This window comes from Amblyraja radiata, chromosome 7 (genome assembly GCF_010909765.2).
Source record: "Amblyraja radiata isolate CabotCenter1 chromosome 7, sAmbRad1.1.pri, whole genome shotgun sequence".
NCBI classification, from domain to species: domain Eukaryota; kingdom Metazoa; phylum Chordata; class Chondrichthyes; order Rajiformes; family Rajidae; genus Amblyraja; species Amblyraja radiata.
In genome coordinates, this window is record NC_045962.1 from 65,791,314 (window position 1) to 65,815,453 (window position 24,140).

The following is a 24,140-nucleotide window of genomic DNA, read 5'->3' on the forward strand; positions in this document are numbered from 1 at the left end:
TTTCCACGGCATGAAATCACAGAGCTTTAAAATCTTCACGTAGTCACTCACGTGACTCCGAAGTAAAATAGTAAGATTAAACGAGAATTTACCAGTTTGAAGTTTGATCTGTATTTTATGAGGAGTTACGATGAGGGATTACGTGCCCTCCGCTCCCACCCTGATCATATACTTAACTGGTACCTCTTCTCTAATCTTACTATGTTAGTCATTACAGTTATCTGTGATTTCACACCGCTGCTTTGAAGAATGACACGCATGCGTCCTGGCGGGGTTCTTCACGTAATCCCTCATCGTAACTCCTCATAAAATACAGATCAAACTTCAAACTGGTAAGTTCTCGTTAAATCTTACTATTAAAGATGAAGATGGGATTCAGTCATTGACTCTGGTACCCAAACAAATTTCCAACAAAGGAAGGATGGAGGGAGTGAACACAAAGTAAAATTGCTGGAGGAAATGTAAAGGAAGTACAGATGTTGGTTTAAAACACAGACACAAAGTGCTGGAGTAACTCATTGGGTCAGAGCATCCCTGGAGAAAATGGATAGGTGAAGTTTGGATTAGGACCCTTCTTCAGACTGCTATTGCATCACATAAGGTTAGTTATGCGGATGTAGGCTTTTGTTTCCCCCAAATCATGTTATGTGCAGGTGCAGTGTGAACCGTCACTGAAAACAGTAATGAATTTTGTGCGAGACCAAATACGCATTTCATGCTGTTTGACATACACAATTCTGTGCATACGCATATCACACACAGAAGACCTGGTTTTGAAACTATGCAGCATGTGCACAAAATACATTTCTTAGTTCCTTTGGGGACCACACAGAGGATTAAATTCTAGTGAGGTAAAAAAAAGGCCATTTCACTTTGTACAAAAGATTTTGGTTGATAAAAGAAACAAGGAACGGCAGATGCTGGAACCATAAGCAAAAACTCAGCACTTTGTGTTTTGCTGTCTGGTTGATAAATTTGCCTTGAAAAATATACTTTCACATAATCTATTGGTTCATCAGGACCATCAAGAGTACACTGTCATATTTATCTTATACACTCAGACTAAGCAACCGATTAAAGTAAGAATATTTGTATGCATATATTATTTTTAAAAACACTATTGATATAATAATAATAATGGATGGGATTTATATAGCGCCTTTCTAATACTCAAGGCGCTTTACATCGCATTATTCATTCACTCCTCAGTCACACTCGGTGATGGTAAGCTACTTCTGTAGCCACAGCTGCCCTGGGGCAGACTGACGGAAGCGTGGCTGCCATTCTGCGTCTACGGCCCCTCCGACCACCACCAATCACTCACACACATTCACACACATTCACACACAGGCAAAGGTGGGTGAAGTGTCTTGCCCAAGGACACAACGACAGTATGCACTCCAAGCGGGATTCGAACCGGCTACCTTCCGGTCGCCAGCCGAACACTTAGCCCATTGTGCCATCTGTCGTCCCAGAATATGTATTATACTAATTATTGCACTTTCTGCTACATCTAAGTAGGCATGCTCCCCTATCTGGAACTACTTCGAACTAATAATGTCAAATACTTTCCTTTTCAAGCAGATAGAAAAAGAGAACATGCCTGCAGATTCCATTAGGTAGTGTAATATTTACATGTTAAGAATCTTTTCAGAAAACTGAATGCCTGGGTATGGTTTCTGAGTAAAATCAAATTGTTTCTGGGTCCTCTGGCACAAATGTTGTTGAAAACACTCATGCATGTGCAGACATGACTATTGATGTACAACACACATTTTCATGTCACTATCACATAATCAATTGGTTCATCAGGACCAGCAAACAGTATGGACCATTCATGTTGAGGCAGACCCGATGTGGAAGCAGAATGTGAGGTAAAGCCTGTATAAATGAAAGTGAAAGGAGACCTACATGACTGAACTGAGGCCACAGATTCTGGTGTTCGGAACCATCTTCATGTGGTTCAATTTGCAGCTTTCTACTTACTGTACTCCTTGAATCCGTTTTTTGTTGGAATCTCCATGCAACAGTCCACTTATTTCCTCCCTTTGTCTATTCTTTCCTATTACACACAACTATTTCTTTGCACTATCTACATTATCTGTACACCATCTCAATTATGCTAAACTGGAGGAAGAAATCCCAGCAATGTGGGAGTTTTATGAATTCCTGCTTAACTCCCAATTTAAAAAAACCCAGAGGAACTACACTATTGCAACATAACTTATTCATTTCACCTGGTTATTTGCTCATGTAAACATCTTTCCTCTCTCTCTCGCCCTTATGAATCATGCACAAGAACGTATTTGAGCAAAGTCAATGAATTGTTAAAATCATGAATGCTGTCAATAATGGATAATAGCCCCACTCTTCAGAAGATAGGACCATTTACCCATATCACTTCCAGTACTTCCATTATCAATTATTAATCCACCTTACTCTAGGAGCATCATTAGTTATCTCTAGGAAGGGAGCACAATCCCTGCAGGTGAATAAAAGAAGATGATAAAAAATCACATCGAAGGTTATTAGGATGTATAATGCTTTGCCACATGTCTGGTTATGCAGAGATTATATAATTTGAAATTGAGTTAAATACTTGAAATATATATATATTGGGATACAGCGATAGAGCAGGAAATTGGGGTGAGTTGAACAATAACTGCAGAGCAGATCTGCCTGTGAATCAAAATACTTTATATCATAGAAGGTGGCCATCTAGTCTGCCATGCATGTGCCTGAAAAAAAGAATGAAGATTGATGTGATTTCTTCCTTCTAGCTCTTGACAAAGATTTATTTGCAGAACTGTGAGGAAAGAGTTGAATAATGCAGGCTGGTGTTATCAGGTATCCATGTTCTTCAGAGATGTTGCCTGATCTGCTGAGTTATTCCAGCAGTTTGTATTGTTTTGTGGTTGGTAATATTGTTCTGTAAGGTCTAGGAACAGATTTTGTGGACTGAATGGCCTCCAATAGCAGCAATTCTATGATTGCATGGTACAATCATTGTGGTTTTGTTTCTTCTTGGTATTATTAAAATGTGGTGAGGTGTTTTGCTCCTACTATCCATTGAATTAATGTTTAAGAAGAAACTGCAGATGCTGGAAAAATCGAAAGTAGACAATAAATGCTGGAGAAACTCAGTGGATAACTCGACGTCTCAATCCGAAACGTCGCCTACTTTTCTCCATAGATGCTGCCTCACCCGCTGTTTCTCCAGCATTTTTTGTCCACATCCATTGAGTTAAAGTATTTTATCTTAATGCTCCAAATTCCTGACCAGGAAATGTCCCCAGAGGACACCAAAAAATTTGTAGATACTCGAATCTTGAGCAAAAACCATTGGAGGAACTCAGCCTGTCTGTCAGCATTTGTAGAGGGAATGGACAGATGATGTTTCAGGTTGGGACCCTTCTTCAGACTGACTTGATTAGGGGAGAGAAAGCTGGAAAAGAGAAGTGGTGGTGGGATAAAGCCCAGCAAGTGATAGATGGATAAAGATGAAAGGGGGGGATGATTGTCAGATGGGTGAAGTGACAAAGGCTGGAGGTGAAATAAAGTTTACAAAGTATGTCAGATAAGGAAAGAAGAGAAGGGGTGTAATATAAAGTGTAAGTGAGGGAAATGGGTGAAAGGAGCTTTGGGCAAAGAGCAAGAAATGGGAGTAAAGGAGAAGAGAAAGAGAGATGAATCTATGTGAATAGCTCTTCCAACATCAAAGTTTATATTACATTTGTTTTTTGTTTTTTTTGTTTTGTATAACTTTACAGAATAGCCTGAATATAAAAATAAAAAAATAGGATTTGGGTCAGAAGTAAAGGAGTGTAGATTGTTTTTGTTTTATGTATACAGTAAGCATATCTGATATATCAGTGCATATTAGATGCACTTCAACTATTTTGAACAAGGGAACTCAATAAAAATACCTTGGTGATCCATTTTTTTTTAGGCCCGAGTGTTATATGATTAAAAAAATACTGGAAAGTTACTTTGTGTAATATGCATTCAAGAGGCACATTGGTGCTACTGTAATTCCGCATGAGGACCATATTGAACAACTTTTATTTAATGCACTTTCCTGCATTGCTCTAAATGTTTCCCAGTAGAATGTGCTCACGAAAAAGCAATGTGTGGGAAACCAAAATATATCTATTTTATTCAAGGGAATTTTATTTATATCCTTTCTCCCATTTTCCATGCCCTGAAATCAGGCACGTGCCGTCAGGATAGGCCCTGACTAAAATTATAAAATGGTAATTATTAAATATAAATAGTTAAGGCATGGGAGAATTATGCCTATCGAAGAGATTGATCTCTTATGTAGGCATAATTCTCCGTGCCTTTCAAGTGCAGTACTTGCAACACGCGAAGGTCTGTGCAGTTGATGTGCCGTCGGCACTGCTTCAAGCCGTCAATTTCAAGGGGAGCTGAATGCAGCTGAAATTCTGCCTTTGCACTACTGCGCATGCGCAGCGCAAGTTTCTTGGCAGATTTTTCAAATATGGATTGTCATTATTTTAAGAGTATCTCAGGAAACAAAGAGAGAAGAATGGAGTTCATGTACCGATAATGGGGTATGTAAATCTCTTGATGCTATATGTTTTTAAATACCGTATTTCACCGCGTTTGGGGAAGGGGGGGAGAGCTCCTTTCACAGCGTTTGAGGAGTCTGGCCCGGGGTAAAGTTGTGGGGAGGGCCAGACACCTACTGGCATGATTCCCGACCCCCTCTTTCTCAACACTCCTGCCCTCCCCGCAACTTTAACCCCTGGCTAGACTCTCCACATGCTGTGAAAGGAACTATCTCCCCAATTGGTCCCTTGAACTAGTATTGTCATTTAATAAGATCACAACTGATTCAACTTGTCCCGGTGTGCTCCCGTTTTTCTCTCACTCCACCTGCTGTCATCCTCCACCCCCCATCCATTCAGTAATGAAGGAGATTTGGAAGCCTTGGGCAAATTGAATTGTTACTTATTTTTATCTTTTTTTTAAATTTTTTTATTTTTTATTAGAAGTACAGTAAATTACAATAATACACATCAGATATATCTTATTACATTTGTTGTACCACTTCGTTTTTCGAGCTTTAAAAAAGATAGAAATAAAAGAAGTAAGGAAAGTGAGCAAGAATCGTGAAGGTGCAGGAAAGTGTTGGGAAAAGAAAGCCCCTTAGGGAGGAAGTTAGAGAAGGAAGTAAAGAAAGGAAATAAGACCCTAGAAAGAAAAGAAAAAAAAGGAAAAACAATCGCTCTATTGTAACACAAAACTCGCAAAAAAGGATATACCAACCGTGTTTTAAAAAAATATATATTTTATACCCCCCCCCCCGTTACCAGATCCTGGTACCATTTATATTTTAAATTACTATTGCACCTTATGCTTGTAATAGTTCCATAAATGCAGACCACGTCTTTTGGAAGTGGTCTGCTTTGCCTGCTAGGAGGAGTCTCATCTCTTCCAAGTGTAGTTTTTCGAACATGTTTGAAATCCACATTTTTATTGTTGGTATTGGAGCTTTTATTTTTACGGAGAGGAGAACAATCTGCTTATGCGCGGTTTAGGTTTTTTTTTTAAAGCTGACTGACTGCCTACCCTGAGTAACTACTCACAGCACGTGCCTGCCTGAAAAACACCTTCTGATAAAGCAATAAACCTTTGTTCATATAGTCATAGAGACATTGAGTAATGGGGTCACAGAGTCATAGAGTCATCCAGCGTGGAAAGAGGCCCTTCAGCCCAACTTGCCCATGCCAACCAACATACCCATCTACACTAGCCCCAACTGCCCAGGCTTGGGCCATAACCCACTAAATCTATCCTATTTATGTACCTGTACAAACATCTCTCAAATGTTACAATTGTACATGCCTGCATCAGGGGTTATGAGAGGCAGGAGAATGGGATTAGGAGGAAGAGATAGATCAGCCATGATTGAATGATGGAGTAGACTTAATGGGCTGAATGGCCTAATTCTGTTCCTATCATTTATGAACTTATGAACCTCAACTACCTCCTGCAGCTTGTTCCCTATATCCACCACCTTTTATGTAAAAATAGTTACCCCTCAGGTTTCTATTAAATCTTCCACCCCCTCACCTTAGACCTATGTCCTCTGGTTCTGAATTATAGACAATAGACAATAGACAATAGGTGGAGTAGTCCATTCGGCCCTTTGAGCCAGCAGCACCATTCAATGTAATCATGGCTGATCATCCACAATTAGTACCCCGTTCCTGCCTTCTCCCCATATCCCCTGACTCCGCAATCTTTAAGAGCTCTATCTAACTCTCTCTTGAAAGCATCCAGAGAACTGGCCTCCACAACTTTCTGAGGCAGAGAATTCCACAGACTCACAACTCTCTGTGTGAAAGAGTATTTCCTCATCTCCGTTCTAAATGGCTTACCCCTTACTCTTAAACTGTGGCCCATGGTTCTGGACTCACCCAACATCGGGAACATGTTTCCTGCCTCTAGCATGTCCAAACCTTAATAATCTTATATGTTTCAATAAGAAAACCTCTCATCCTAAATTCCAGAGTATACAAGCCCAGCCGCTCCATTCTATCAACATATGACAGTCCTGCCATCCCGGGAATTAACCTGGTAAACCTACGATGCACTCCCTCAATAGCAAGAATGTCCTTCCTCAAATAGGGCCCTGTACAACTGCAGAAGGACCTCTTTGCTCCTATACTCAACTCCTCTTGTAATGAAGGCTAACATGCCATTCACTTTCTTCACTGCCTGCTGTACCTGCATGCTTACAGTCAGGGCCAGCCTTAAGCCGAATGGACCAATTGCTCCCAATTGGGCCCTGCGCCGAAGGGTGCCCCGCGCTAGATTTATCTACTCTCGGCTCAGGTAGATCTACCCCAGGTGGAGGGGGTGGGGGGAGGGGTGGGGAGAGAGTAGAGGGGTGGAGGGGGACGAAAGGGGTAGACAGGGAGGGGGGTGTGAGGGGGAATGGACAAATGGGAGAGCGGGAGGTGGGTCATTCCCTCACGGTCCCAGGGCCGGGGGTCCGAGCAATGTTTACAAACCTCGGTCTCAGCTCACACCCGTCCGCCCGGACCCCAGCATACTCTCCCGCCGCCGGCCCTCTCCCTCCCTTCTTTCCTTCCCTTCCCCCCTTCCCTTCTTCCCTCCCTCCCTTCTCTCCTTCCCTCCCTCCTTCCTCTATCTTTTCCCTTCTACCCTTCCCTCCCTCCCTTCTTTCTCTCCTTCCTCTCTCTCTTTTCCCTTCTCCCCTCCCTCCCTTCTTTCTCTACTTCTCTCACTCCCTTCTCTCCTTCCTCCCTTCTCTCCTTCCTCTCTCCCTTCTCTCCTTCCCTCCCACACACACACACATAACGCACAGACAACTAACATACACACAATTAACACACACACACACACACACACACACACACACACACACACACACACACTCACACTCACACTCACACTCACACTCACACTCACACTCACACTCACACTCACACTCACACTCACACACACACACACACACACACACACACACACACACACACACACACACACACACACACACACACACACACACACACACACACACACACACCTAAGTTAGGACGGGATAGAAGCCCAAAGGGTAGGATGGGTCTGAAGTCCAAAATGTAATGCCTGGACTGGTTTTTCGCCAATAGTTATTGGTTTTCCAGGATCTAGTTAATTAAATTACTTTTTTTTCATTTCACAGTCACTAAAACAAGTGGTATTGTAACTATGTACTTTTCAGTGGTGATCTACACATTTTGTTTGTTACTTATAGGTTTACATGTATGCAATTTTATATTAAAATGTAGCTTAGATCTGTTTGGACCATTAACTCGCAGGAACATTTTAAGCGCACATTTTCATTACTTTCCATTCTCCAATAGTGGTATAGTCTATAATAGACTTTATTTGTATTTCTATGATTCTACAGATCTTGGCTGGGAACCTACGGCTCACCAAAATTGTTCCCAATTGGGCACCGCAACTCCTAAGGCCGGCCCTTCTTACAGTGACTGATGAACGAGGACCCCCAGATCCCGTTGTACTTCACCTTTTCCCAACTTGACACCATTTAGATAATAATCTGCCTTCCTGTTTTTGCCATCAAAGTTGATAACCTCACATTTATCCACATTGAACTGCATCTGCCGTGCATCTGCGGGATATGGTCATGCACCCAGCTTGTCCAAGTCACCCTGCATCCTCATAGCATCCACTTCACAGTTCACACTGCCACCCGGCTTTGTGTCATCTGCAAATTTGCTAATGTTACTTTTAATCCCTTCATCTAGATCATTATTGTATATTGTAAATAGCTGTGGTCCCAGCACCGAGCCTTGCGGTATCCCACTCGTCACTGCCTGCCATTCTGTAAGGGACCCGTTAGTCCCTACTCTTTGTTTCCTGCCTGCCAAACAATTTTCTATCCATGTCAGTACCCTACCCTCAATACCATGTGCTCTAATTTTGCTCACTAATCTCCTATGTGGGAATTTATCAAATGCTTTCTGAAAGTCCAGGTACACTACATCCACTGGCTGTCCCTAGTCCATTTTCCTAGTTACATCCTCAAAAAATTCCAGATGATTAGTCAAGCATGATTTCCTCTTCATTAATCCATGGTGACTTGGACCGATCCTGTTACTGCTTTCCAAATGTGCCGCTATTTCATCTTTTATAATTGAGGGGGAACGTCTTTACTCAGAGAGTGGTGGCTGTGTGGAATGAGCTTCCAGTGAAGGTGGTGGAGGCAGGTTTGTTTTTATCATTTAAAAATAAATTGGATAGTTATATGGACGGGAAAGGAATGGAGGGTTATGGTCTGAGCGCAGGTATATGGGACTAGGGGAGAATACGTGTTCGGCATGGACTAGAAGGGTCAAGATGGCCTGCTTCCGTGCTGTAATTGTTATATGGTTATATGGTTATATGGTTATAATTGACCAGCATCTTCCCCACCACTGATGTCAGGCTAACTGGTCTATAATTTCCTGTTTTCTCTCTCCCGCCTTTCTTAAACTGTGGGATAACATTAGCTACCCTCCAATCCACATGAACTAATCCTGAATCTATAGAACATTGACACCAATGCGTCCACGATTTCCAGCGCCACCTCCTTAAGTACCCTAGGATGCAGGCCTTCAGGCACTGGGGATTTATCAGTCTTCAGTCCCATCAGTCTACCCTACACCATTTCCTGCCTAATGTGTATTTCTCTTACTCTGGTCAAAAGACTCTGTACATTTACCCGATCTATTAATCTCATGACTTTTAACATTTCTATTAGATCCCCCCCCCCCCTCACCCTCCTGTGCACGAAGGGATAAAGTCCTAGCTTGCTCAACCTCTCCCTATAGCTCAGGCCCTCGGGTCCTGGCAACATCCTTGTAAATCTTCTCTGAACCCTTTACAGATTGACAACATGGTGAGCAAAACTGAACACAAGACTCTAAATGTGGCCTCATCAATGTCTTATACAACTGCTTCTTACAAATTAATATCTCACTTCCCTCTGGAAGGCGACTCTGGACTGTCAAAGCTGCCACAGCCAGACAAAAAACAGCTTTTTTCCATGAGTAGCAGCTCTACTCAATAACCAAAAATCTGTTGCCTCCTTTTGCTCTGGTATTTTATTTAATTCACATGTTTAATTGATAATGTTTTATTATTAATGTTTAATGCGTTATGTGTCATTCCTAACTGTCACTGTACATCATGTTGTCACTTGCGGGCGGAGCACCAAGGCAAATTCCTTGTATGTGAATACTTGGCCAATAAATTCATTCATTCATTCATTCATTCATTCATTCATTCATTCAATGCTCAGTCGCTTGCTTGCATTCAGACTTCTAAACCACACATTCCTCCAGCACCAAAATCTTTCATGATCAACTAGAAATGTCCTTATCATTTTTAAGCTCAGCACAATATCATTGTCTTGTGAAAACCACATAAAGATCAAGATCCAATTGCAAGATTCACTGAACAGCATTGATGCAATCCCCTATATGATGCTGCGCTGAAATTGGCATTGTTGGTTTTAGAATGATGTTCTCGGCTAAAGTAGTGCAAGTTTTCACAGCTTCCAGTATTTAGCCTAGAAGGTGCAATGTCTCCAGCCAGCTCCAGCCAGGGACATGCAGCAATATGAACAACACTGAAGAAAATGCAGCTATTGAATGGATGGACACAGCAATACTGGGAGGAGAGTGCTACAACAGGAAGCAGGGGACTTACTGGTAGGGAACAGTGCCTGGAGAAGATATATTCCTTACATATGGTGGCATGCGGACCTATCCAGACTGATAGCTTGATAATGACTGGGGAGGCCTCTATAGGTACACAAAGACAGTTTATGAATTATTGCACTACATGGAAAATTACAATGTGCGTCAATGCCTGTACTTGTTTTTGTCTGGTTGTATGAGCTAAGTAAAGTAGTAGATAAAATATTATCTCCTTGAGTATGGAGGTTAGGGGAAGGGAGCAGCCTCCATAAAATAGCAGTGATCATAAAACAGAGAGGATGCAGAAATTAGCAGGAACATCCTGAAGTGACCCTTCATATAGTCAGCTCAGAGTGATTGTGGATATAACAATGCAGTCAAGGCACATATGCTCATCCGCACTTGTAGTCTGAAGTGTATATACGTGTAGGTCTTAGCTAGGTCCATGGACCTACTTTGAGTACTTTAAATAGCATGGTTTTGGGTAGAGATTGGACTTTATTAAACTTGATTTCTCTGTGAGTAAATTCATACCTGCAGTATTGAAAATGGTATTGAAGGTGAATATTTCATGCTGTGGTGTTGTTAACCATTCCTTCTCTCCAGAGAGGCTGCCTGCCCGCTGTGTTCCATTTTGTTTTCTATTTTCTGTTTAAACCAGCATCTGCAGTTCCTTCCTACACAAATGTGTACAATTTTGCCCTCTGACAAGTTAAGCATTGTCAACTGTACTGATATTTTTATCATTGTTCCTTTCATGGGAGGGGAATAGGATGACATCTTAACCCATTTTTCCCACTTCTTCAAAATACCTATCTGTTTGACATTGACAGAAGATTCATTGTCAATCATCAATGGGCAGGCGCCACACTTAGGAGCCCTGCCAAGCTGTTGGGAAATTGGTCAGAAACATAGAAAATAGGTGCAGGATTAGGCCATTTGGCCCTTTGAGCCAGCACTCCCATCCAATATGATCATGGCTGATCATCCAGTACCCCGTTCATGCTTTTTACCCATATCACTTGATTCCCTTAGCCCTAAGAGCTAAATCTAACTCTCTCTTGAAAATCAATCTTGAAAATTATTTTTTAATTTTCCGGCCTTTGAGATGTCATCCAACCAACAATCTCCAATCAAGCACCCATAAAATCAAAGCTATTTACTCAGTTTCTCTGTCCACAATGGCAGCCTGATACAGTGATTGTTTCAAGCAGGTCCTGCTTTGAACAAAAATGTCAATCTATCTATTATTTTAGATTCAGACTTATTATTGTTACATGTACCAAGGTATGGTGAAATGCTGTGTAACATAATGGTGGTGTCATAGAAGATATATAGTTCCCAGAATGAATGGATGACATTTCCGTTGAGACCCTTCTTCAGACCCAAAACGTCACCCATTCCTTCTCTCCAGAGATATTGCCTGTCCCGCTGAGTTACTCCAGCATTTTGTGTCAGTTTTCGGTGTAAACCAGCATCTGCAGTTCCTTCCTACAAATTTTGTCTGCTCCATTGCGAAATCTCCTCAACGTATGCCCACTTTGAGGAAGTTCTCCTCCTCTCTCCGATGGGGTCTCGATCCGAGACATCACCCATCCATCTCTCCCGAGATGCTCCAGCATTTTGTGTCTGTCTATAGTTCCCAGAAGCTATCAACAGATTCCTATTGGTTACTGGATGACCTACACATGTCTTCATCTGAACTCAATTGTTCAGACATATACACAGTATCAAATAAAATGTATCTTAACATACTGTTCGGATTTGCTGTACAGATAGTTTGAACTCAGAGCACCAACATTCATCAGATATGTGTAAAATGTCAGTTACTCTGTAAAACATATATAGCAAGAGAAGAAACGGAATACCAAACAATTTCTTTGGATTCATTTTAACAATTGTAGCTGTCTGTCAATTCAGCAAGAGAAATATGGAGCTATGGTTGAAGCAGCTGGAAATTCTGTTTAGACCTAGATAGTTGACTGACAGCTCTGCTCACATGCAAGTAAATCAAACATTAAGCTGCCAGAGCAATGTGATACATTTAAAAAATGAATATTTTTAAAATTCAAATTAGGAATATTGCAGGAAGGAACATTGTTAGTTCTTTAGATTTAACTCATTAACTGAAATAGGACGGCAATAGGTGACTTGAACAGTGTGTCACTTTAAATAAGCAATAAATAATCAGAACTTAATACATGAGAAATATGTGGGATCTGAACCATGAAGTTGTTGATTGTGTCATTCTTGAAACTTCCCAAAAATGGAGACATGAGAAGACAGCGCTAAATTGTTCAAAGAAAGCACTGAAAGATTAACTATTCACGCTCGGTATTTTCACTTCTGATAATGTATACTTTCTCATATTGGGATGTTGCTGAGGAGTGATTAGTGGGATGTGCAGTGTTTCTAAATGATTTTAAACTCTAAAAAGGGTTGTAACTCAGACGTAAACCAAGAAAGTACATAACATCTATATAACTAAAAGTCTCATCTTGACCCTTCATGTCTGCACTGTATATTAATATTAGAAAAAAACGCTACACTATATCGCTATGATTTTTGACCTCCTCTACTGAGGCAGCCCCGAGGATTTTTCCGATCGATGAAAAATAAAAAAGTTATGAGTGTTTAAAAAATCTTAAAAGTCTTAATCTAATTGGACGTCTCACCTGTCAATCACCACGATGAAGGTAACGCACCTTCTGGGGGGTTGTAGGACTATAAAACCCCGGATGCCTGGATGTTAGGCAGTCACTCTGGAAGATCGCGAGCGAGAGTCCATGACTGTGATTCTGAGCTGTGAATCAACTGAACTGTGCCTGCAATGTACTTGCAATAAATGATTTGTTAGGAGTTGAAATGCTATGAATTTGAATTTGCTGGCCTGCGCTCTGCTTGAAATGCTATGAAATTGAATTTGCTGGCCTGCACTCTGCTTCAAATGCTATGAAATTGGATTTGTGGCCTGCACTCTGTTTGAAATGCTATGAAATTGGATTTGCTAGCCTGCACTCTGCTTGAAATACTATGAAATTGGATTTGCTGGCCTGCACTCTGCTTGAAATGCAATGAAATTGGATTTGTGGCATGCACTCTGCTTGAAATGCTATGAAATTGGATTTGCTGGCCTGCACTCTGCTTGAAATGCTATGAAATCGGATTTGCTGGCCTGCACTCTGCTTGAAATGCTATGCAATTGGATTTGCTCGCCTGCACTCTGCTTGAAATGGAATTTCAAGGAATAGCCATGAGTGAACTGCCAGCCCATCAGCCCTGAGTGAATGATCTGCCAGCCTACAGCCCTGAGTAACTGAGCTGCCAGCCCACCAGCCCTGACTGACTGAGCTCCCAGCCCACCATCTCTGAGTGACTGAACTGCCAGCCAACCAGCCCTGAGTGACTGAGCTTCCAGCCTACCAGGCCTGAGTGACTGAGCTGCCAGCCCACCAGGCCTGATTGACTGAGCTGCCAGCCCAAGAATCCAGTCGGCCCACAATGTCCATACTAGCCCTCTGGAAACCAGTCCCTTCAGCCCACAACACCCATACTAGTGCTCGAGAAAGCCCCCCCCCCTCCCCCCCATTGGTCTCCAATATTGGATTTGGTGGAGAGGTGGAATATTGCATTGGCGGACCAGCCCTCCTGTGTGAACATGGGACCCAACGGGTCCCACTTAGTCTAGTTTTAACAGAAAATTGACTGGCAAGAAATAAGAAGATTGGCCCTCCACCCCAGAAAGAATGAATAAATACATGCAAAATCTATCTTGAGAGCTGTCTGAAAATATCTCAAAGGTCCATATACTGGCAGCCCTAACATCGTACAGTATCCATGTTCACTTCAAGAGGTTTATTATTAGCTATATAGCCATAAATATCTATATTCTGTTAACTCAAGCATATATCTATATATTGGAGAAATAGTTTCAAACTCTAATTAATGCAACAACATGACAAATAAATATACAACAAACAATAATACAATGAAGGGTGATGGGTATATAGATTGAGCTGCCAGAGAAGGTTGTTGAGGCAGATGCCATAACAACATTTAAAAGACATTTGGCCAGGTACATGGTTAGGAAATGTTTAGAGGAATGTGGGCCAAACGCAGGCAGGTGGGACTATTGTTGATGGGGCATCTTGGTCGGCACGAGCTGGTTGGGCCAAGGGGCCTGTTTCCCTGCTGTATAATTATGCTTCTATGACTCCAATAATACAATAAATTATCGATTATAATAGGTAACCAAACCCCAATCATATGAGTCAAAGTACATATTGCAACCTATGAAAAGTCCATAGTAATTTGTTGCTGAGGTAGGGTTGTGGTTTAGGTTGTGCAGTGTGGCTCAAGAGCTTGATAATTGATCAGAACAAACTAGGTATTCTTGAATCTCGAGGTAATGCCTTTCAGGCTCCTGTATATTTTTCTCGAGGTTTTTTAATTATATAAGCTGCCTTCTTGAGGCAGCACTTTCTGTAGGTCCTTTCAGTGGTGGGGAGGTCAATTCTCGTGAAGGACCCGGCAATGTCCATCACTCTCTGCAACCTTCTTCATGCTTGGTCTTGGACTGCGATTGGTCTTGCTAATATGGATGAGGCCACATTGGGAGCACCAAATGCAATAGGTCAGAGGAGGACCACATGAATCTCCTCTGACCGGCGTAGATTTGTGGATGGCGGTGAAGGAGGAGACATTGGAACAAGTGTTGAACCTCATGCAGGTGAAAGTGTCAGCAGTTAGAGTGAACAGATGGAGTAAAGGCAAATCTTTGGATTTGAATTTTTACCCCGCGCAGGAAGACGTATTCCCCACTTAATGTTGGTGAAGTTGAGTGAAAATGGCAGAGATATTAGCAGGGATTGAATACATGTACCAGTTTAATTTCCATGTGTATCACTATAGTGCTCCTTTTCAGGCAAGTAGAACAGCTGAACCATGCTTTGCTTCTATTTACCACTTAACCCGATATTGCAGGATTAAAAGCCAATTAAAAGCAATCGAAGGCACAAATCAATGTCACAGGTTTTTGGAGCTCCACTTGTAATGAGACCTTACTGTGGCAAGAGAAATTGTTCACCACAAAGATTGAAAGAAATCTATCAGGGAACAGGCTATTAATTCACTGTTATATTAGGTATCCATCACCAATTTGCTGTTTAATACCATTTCCATTAAAATGGAGTTATAAAAATAGACTGAGAAATTACATGAATACACATTTTAACTGAGATGTGTGTGAATTCTGTTGAAACCTCCAACATTCTTTAACACGTGAGTCGAGGTTGCTTCTGACACACTGCACTGTGAAATTGGCCACTTAATAATAATAATAATAATAATAATAATAATAATAATAATATCTTTTATTATTGCACGTCAGTGCAACGAGATTTAGTGTGCAGCTCCACTGATGTACAAGAAAGGTAAATAAATACAATACATAAATAAGATGAGCAAGGGAGGAGAAAGTCTGTTTGAAAAGAATAGCTAAGAGACCAAATCACATGATGCTCTTTGTAACAACATTGTGTGATGGAAATTGATTTAATTCAGAGGGAAAAATGAAAACAACCATTTTTGCAACATCCCACCTCATTCCAAATGTTCAGCCAAGCACTTCAACAAGACATCAAATAACTTTGCACCTTGGAAGCAATTCTCACATTGTCACAAAGGCAGTCATAAACCTCCCTGCCTGATGATGTTCCTGTTTAGAGGGGAAATTACACTTTGACCAGTTGCAAACAACATTTCCTAACACCTGAACTGGACTGAGGCCATTGTGGAGTAAATCCCTTGCTTACCCTGAACCCATTTTTTCTCTGGCACTGATGACACTACCTCTTCATGACCTACATCGTTCCTGATCCTGAGCACCTGGGTCCCAAAGGTCATAGAAACATAGAAAGATAGCAAATAGGTGCAGGAGTAGGTAATTTGGCCCTTCAAGCTAGCACCGTCATTCAATATGATCATGGCTGATCATCTAAAATCAGTACCCCCTTCCTGCTTTATCCCCATATCCCTTGATTCCCTTAGCCCTAAGAGCTTAAACTAACTCTCTCTAACTCGCAATTGGCTAAACTTGCAGTTGCCCTCGCCTGCCAATACGCCAAAGCTCTAACTACAAATCTATCTGATATTCCAACCCGTCTAAAATCACAGGCCTTGTGCAATAATCCCACATGGCCTCTACTATGGCAATAGTGACACTGATTTCCCAACCACCCTACCTTACCTGATTGCCTCGATACCTCCTACTCTGATTGCCAGAAACCTTATCTTCCATTCTACTGCTCTGGTCACTTAATTTCCACAAACTATTGCGTTAAACTTTTGGACAATTTGCATGCTTTCTTTTCTATCATTTTTTAAACTCTAAAGTAGATGGCATTGCATTTGACCATATTAAAATCTATTAATAATGATATTGCCCATTTCATAATCACTTGGTATCTCTTCAAATTTAGCAAGCAATTTCCTCTGAGGGATGTTATCAAATGCCTTTGGGAAGTCCAGAGTTAACATGCACTGATGTTCTTCAGCACTTAATTACTTTCATTTCTTAAAACTATTCAATTGAGTTTGCCAGGCATAACTAGACTTTTATAAATTAATTCTGCATCTCTGTACACAAAAAAAAAAATCCAGGCGTTCAAGTCACTCCATCCTGAATTATAATAATTTCCAACAACAGATGTTAGACCAACTGGTTTATAATTCTCTGGTTCACTGTCCACAATGATAGATAGAAATCTTTCTAATTACCAATGCCATAAATTGTTTTACAGCTATTGAAATACTTTGGAGACATAGTCACTGTTACAACATAAGAGATGTGACAGCTAATTTATTAACAACCAGATCTGACCTGCAGTGATATTGTGGCCTTCTAATTTGTTATGTTGATTGCAGGATAAATAATTAGCAAAACCTGAATATAACTGTCTGGCTCCTTGCAATAGCTGCACAGTGCAGGACTTCATGGAACTATTTAGCTAATTTTCCTTGTAACTGTATATGTTTCCTTTGGGTGCCCAGGTTTAACTCACATTTATTGCCTCCATGTGCAGGTGAGTGCTAGAATGCAGATAAATATGAGGTGTTGCAGGACATAGACAGGACTTCACAGTAAATGGCAGGGATCTGGGGAGTGCAGGTACATAGTTCCTTGAAAATGGTTTAGTTGAGAGATACAGCATGGAAATAGGCCCACCGAGTCCACGCCAACCACCATTCACCCCATACATTAGCACTATCCTACACATTGGGGACAATTTTACCAAAGCCAATTAACATACAAACCTGCATGTCTTTGGAGTGTGGGAGGAAACTGGAGCACCCGGAGAAAACCCACGAGGTCACAGAGAGAACGTACAAAACCCTTAGCCAGGATCGAACCCGAGTCTCTCGCGCTGGGGTAGGCAGCAACTTTACCGCTGCTCCATGGTGCTGCCTGGTACCACAGGTACATAAGGTGGTCAAGAATGTTTTCAGCACATTGGCCTTCATCAGACAGGACATTGTGTATAGAAGTTGGGATGTTATGTTGAAACTGTACAATGCGCTATTTGGTCTTCAGTTGGAGTATTGTGTTCAGTTGTGTTCACCCTGCTGTAGGAAAGATGTTGTTAAGCAGGAAAGAGTGCAAAGAAGATTTGTAAGGATGTTGCCAGGATTTGAGGGCCTGTTATAAGGAGAGATTGGGCAGGCTAGGACTGTATTTCTTGGAGCACAGGAGGATGATCTTAAGGAGGTGATCTTAAGGAGGTGTATAAGATCAGGAATAGATAGGGTAGATGCACAGAGTATTTTACCCAGAGTAAGGGGATCAAGAACCAAAGTACAAAGGTTTAAGGTGAGAGGGGAAAGAATTAATAGGAATCTGAAGGGCAGCTTTTTCACATAGGTGGTGATTATATGGAATGAACTGCCAGAGAAGGTAGTTGAGGAATAAACTATAACGACATTTGAAATACATTTGGACAGGTACATGGATAGGGAGGGTTTAGGCTATAGGTGGGACTAGTGTTGGCAAGGGCGATCTGGGCCGAAGGGCCTGTTTCTGTATGCTATATGACTCTATGACTCCACGATTGATGTTTGCTGCAGATTCAGCGGGCTGGAAGGGCTGATTCTATGATGTAATTTTTATACCTCTTGAGCAAAACCAAAAGTCCACAACTTGACAGTCCAGTACTCCACTGGCATGTCAGACTAAGTTATTGTGCTCTCATCTCAAACATTCAGTAAATCTCCAACTCAGAAGTGAAAGATCAACTGAGCCAAAATAAATACCTCTTATGTCTCTATGAAGTATCTAGTGAAGCTATGACCTCCAACCTCCCAATATCACAAAAGGTTTATCCGCCTTGTTAATTAGCCAGACTATGAGCTTTCAAACACAGATAGTTGCCTTCAGTGAGATGACCGCTAATGGACTATGTCCACTTGTACTTATTTAAAACAACGAGGTTATGAAACTACTAACTTTGTCTTTATTTTAAGGCTGCTCTTGGACCTTTGAAATCCCCCTTTCTCTATAATACTCTCTGAACTGTCATTCAAGCACTTGTTGTCCAGGGAAAGATAATAAATTCTGTTATTCTGAACAATAATTTGTGTAATTTGCTTCTCACACCACAGTACAATTAATTGGTTAATGTTATAATTGTCTCTAAGTGCAACATGGATCAACCCTCCTGCATAAACATTTACAACATTGTGACCTTAGAGTGAGGCACTATTTCTGATTGTAGTGAGCAATAACAATTTAATATTTTGATTTCCTTCATAATTCACTGTTTATGTGTAATGCCCCTAGAGGTTGGCTTTAAAGCAAAATAAATTCAGTTAAGCCAACATTTATGCAAGAAGTGGGCTGCAACCGATAACAAAACTCCCTTAAGTCTTTCGTTGTCAAATCATTCTTCCTAAAGCAATTCAAGATGCCTCGGTCTGTATATTCTGTAGCAGATGTATGAAGAGAGATGTCATGCACGTTATGATGCTTGATCTCTCTCCATTACTGCATTGAATACAATACAAAAACAGGTATGCAGTTGGAAAAACACTGAGATTTTGAAGGAGGAATATAAAATGAAAGGAGACTCGCAGAAGAGTTTCCTTTAATCTTCCATTTATTTTAAACTTTCTACAATTGTTTCGCAATGGTACTTCCCAGGACTTTAAAATAAAATAAAAGCTAGCAGAGAATGAAACCTATATTTTCATCAAGTACCTGTGATACAAAACTAGCTCAATAGCATGAAGACTATTTAAAGCTTTTCAGAACGAAAAGGGAGACTTAAAAAATGAGCTTGGCATTCATTCTGCAGATGACATTTCTAATGAGATACAGCCCAGTGCTCAATTTATTCCACTTAAGTAAGAATAAGGTAAGTCACTTATGACTTAATCAATCAAGAATTGTTAGGTTTTCTTCATTCATAAAATCAATTGCATACAGCAGTAATTTTCAGTATATATCCACCCTTAATTCCATTTGGTTTTGCTGCTGCCAATTTTTTTCATATAATAAGTTTCAAAGCCTTGTCACTAACATTATTCTCTTGGCATTGAAAGCCTCTGAAACGTTTGCCGATTCAGCACATGCATGACCTTAAAATGGGTGTTGATCTTCATTTACCATAGGTTTGATCTGCCTGAAAGTGCACTAAATGAAGTGAGATTCAATTTTTATCCTTTAATCAAAAAAACATTAATCATTTAGAATGTACGATGAATATCTTTGCAAAGTTAATGGTTCATAAAAAACATTTTGTAATGATTAGATAGTAATAATAGTTAGTTAGTTTAAGTCCAACATATAACACTTGATGTTCTAATTTTGAACATGCTTTCTATGAGATTAATGTCTACTGTGATAACCAAGATATTTTGAGAGCATTCTGTCCTGATATTCAATTAATGCAAAATGATTTCTGCAATTCATTTTATTTTCAGAAATACTTCACACTCCTCCACGCCACTCCATGCGCCCGTCCCGCGCTAACCACACAATACCCACACGCTACCAGGTCGCATAAATAGCGCGCAAATGACGGCCAAGTGGGACAGGTCCTTAAGGCAGCAACTCCTCTGCTGCACCACTGTGCTGCCCATGCATTATTTATGTTGATTCCTCCTCAACCTCTCCCATGATTTTGTCACTATGTCACCCAAATCTATCCTGTCATGTGCCCCCTGAGGATCTTTTCTGTTTCTTTTTCCACCATAATGAAATTTCACCGATAATTAGGTGACTAAAACTGCACATAATATACCAAACGTATTCTCACCAATGTCCTGCACAGTTGGAACATGATGTCCTGACTCTTGTATTCATGGTTGAATGCAAACAAATGGAAGATTTCTGTTTTTGTATTATGATGGTATTGTCAGCTAATGAGCTGAGCACAAAATGTACACTGTCAGTGATCTTTAATGTTGATCATTGCCACAAATCATGAGAAAACCAATAAGAGAGAAAAAACCTATCTAGCCTCTTCCTCACCATTTCACCTTTTGAGAAGTCGATGTGGGAATTCCCTCTGTGTAGTCCTGTTGGCGACTGGTTTGTGAGTGTGAGTCATCTTCAGCATTGTGCTATCATAAGAAAATAGGAGCAGGAGTAGGCTAATTGGCCCTTTGAACCTTTCCCTGCCATTAAGATCATTCCAGATCTGCCACAGGTCTACACCTTCTTGGTTCTCCCAACCTGGGACGAAGACTTTGTGCCCCCCCCCCCCCCCCCCCCATATCTATTACCCTCATGATATTCTACACTTTTTTAAGATCAGCCTTTAGCTTCCTGCGCTCAATATATAGAGTCCTGGACTTCCTCATCTCTCCCTGTAGCTCAGGCTCTGCCAACATCCTCAAAATTTTAAAGGTTAATGTCATATTTCTTATAGCAGGGTGACCAAAACTGAACACATTGCTACAAATGCAGCCTCGTCATTGTTTTGTGCAACTACAGCATGATGTCCCAACTTCAGTTCAGTTTTATTTGTCATATGTAGGTTAACACAGGGTCAATGATACAATGAAATGTTTTTGACAAGACAACGGGTCACCTCAGCAATGATATTACAAGGATAAAATTAAGGTTAAAAAAAAAGATAAGATAAAAGTGACGTTGGTAGGTAAAAGAGAATAATAAATAAAATAATCAACATATATGATGTATTTATGAGTTCAGAAGCCTGATAGCATGATGATAAAAACTGTTCTTAAGTCTGGTGGTACGTGCAGCCATGCTCCTATATCGTCCGCCTGATGGCACCAAGGAGAACAATCTGCGTGCTGGGTGGCTGTGGTCCTTGATGATGCTGTGTGCCTTCCGCAGGCACTGTCGGTGGAAAATATCCTGAATGGCTGGGAGACAGTTGCCAATTATGTCCTGTGCCGCCTTCACCACTTTCTGTAGTGATTTGCTGCTGTGGGTAGAACAGTTCCCGTACCAGACCGTGATGCAGCCCGTCAGCAGACTCTCGATGATGCAACTGTAGAAGTTTGTGAGAATGCTGACGTTCATGCAAAAGTTCCTCAGTCTTCTCAGGAAAAAGAGCCGCTGGCGGGCTTTCTTAGTTATTGTGTCCGTGTGCAGTGTCCAAGCGAGGTCCTCAGTGATGTGCACACTGAGGAACTTGAAGCTGCTGACCCTTTCAACCTCAGCATCACCAATGTGGATGGGGAAGTGTCCACTCCCCTGCTGTTTCCTGTAATCCACGATCATCGCTTTAGTTTTGCTGACATTGAGAGAGAGGTTATTTTCCTGGCACCGGCTGTTTAGTGTCTTTACCTCCTCTCTATAGACCGTCTCATTATTGTCTGGGATGAGACACAATTCCTTGACTGATGAAGGCCAGCATGCCAAAAGCTTTCTGCACCACCTTATCTACCTGCGACGTGACTTTCAGGGAACTATGTGCTTTTGTTCCTAGATGCCTCTGCTCTACCATACTCACAAATCCCTACCATTCACTGGAAATGGCCTGTCCTGGTTTGACTTCCCAAAATGTAATGCCTCACATCCCCTCATGAATATATCTCCTTTGGCCCTTCCCTACTTTTTCCACATTTTGCTTTTTTTCTCTTTTCCAGGTCTGGCTGAGGGTCTTGGAGCTAAAATATTAATTAATTAAACACTTTAATTGTTCTAGGTATGTTATTTCAAATTTTTCTCAAGATCAGATTAATTCTTGAATCTTCCCATATGTCAGAGAAATGCAGGATAAGGGGCATTTCACAAAAATAATGCTTCATCATCTCTGTGCTACACCTCTAGGTGTTCCTTTCGGCACAGAAGACACAAAGGAGTTGCAGAATGGGCAATCTATCGATCAAAATGTCAGTATTCCCAACACGGGAGTGTTGTGCCTGTTTTTGATCCTATCAGCAAAATAACTCATAAATAATGGACATTTGATGAGATAGCTGGGCAACAGAATAATCACATTACATGTGAAGTGAAATATTCAAAATATAGGTTTATTAAAAATTAAGTAACAAGTAAATGTCAGCAGATTCTTGCTCCTAGATGCATATGACTTTGTATATACACATAAAAAGGACTTGTTCATATCTTGCTACTTTTGGATCTCTCTTTCAAGAGATCCCCAAATAATTCATGACCATTGAGGCACTGCAGGAGAGTGGTCATTGCTGTAATATAAAGAACTGCTATAATATTCAAACTGGTTAAAATGGCTATCAAGGTCATAATTTTGGTAATCCTAATGCTTTATAGTTGTGCTCCACTCGGAAATGTTCGAAATAAACTGTTAAATATCAATTCAATATGATAATTGATGTGGCAATTTAACAAATCCTTAATGATTGCTAATGGCACGTATAATCTTTTGGGTAGTGCATTTTAAAACGGTAGGATGTTTCACCTTGTCCCAGTTAGACAAAGGTCCTTTGATATCAGATGAGTTTGACACAGTTGTTGTTGGAATACTAAATGACTGTGAAACAATGGATACAGAACTTATCGTCATTGCTGTACTTTTTACTGTGCAATTTGCTTTTGATGCTTAAATCCCTGATATCCCAGACGCCAGAATTTAAAAATATTTTTGCAATGAGAAACATATTTTTTTGTGGGGAATTTTTAGAGATTTTAAGGTTTATTTTTCAAATTAACAACTGTATGACTTTAAAAAAAAGAAGAATTTGTTAAACAGAATGCTAAAACCCACACTAATCTTTGCATTCACCAAATAATGGTCTTTTTGTACATCAATGTGATGAGGAGTTTAAAAGTTCTGCTTAGTAATTGCTACTGAATGACATTTTAAACAATTTACAAATTGTGATCACAGTATTCGCACAAAGTGTTCGATATTGTTGACTATTCCAATCAAATCCAACAACTGTGAAATTAATAACAAATGTAATTACGATTTGCTACTTATAAATATCATTGATCCACTCAGATACATATCATACTATATATGTTTCAATGTCAGCGATAGGAATATTACACACAATATAGTGGAACGTTGTGAATTTTCTCTCATAAATAATGCTAAGAAAATATTTTTTATCCATGAATTTGTGTTAAGCTCTAACTTGAAGTACCCAGGAACCTTGGCCTATTTTCTGTATCATCAAGGTAACACACTAAACAGAAGATAGACACAAAAAGCTGGGGTAACTGGAGGGACAGGCAGCATCTCTGGAGAGAAGGAATGGGTGATGTTTCGGGTCGAGACCCTTCTTCAGACTGGTTAGGGATAAGGGAAACAAGATATAGACGATGATATAGAGAGATAAAGAACAATGAATAAAAGATATGCAATAAAGTAACTAAACAGGTTGGTTTCCGATAGTCTTGTCCTGCAAAAAATAGGTATATGCTTAGATTAATTAGAGGCC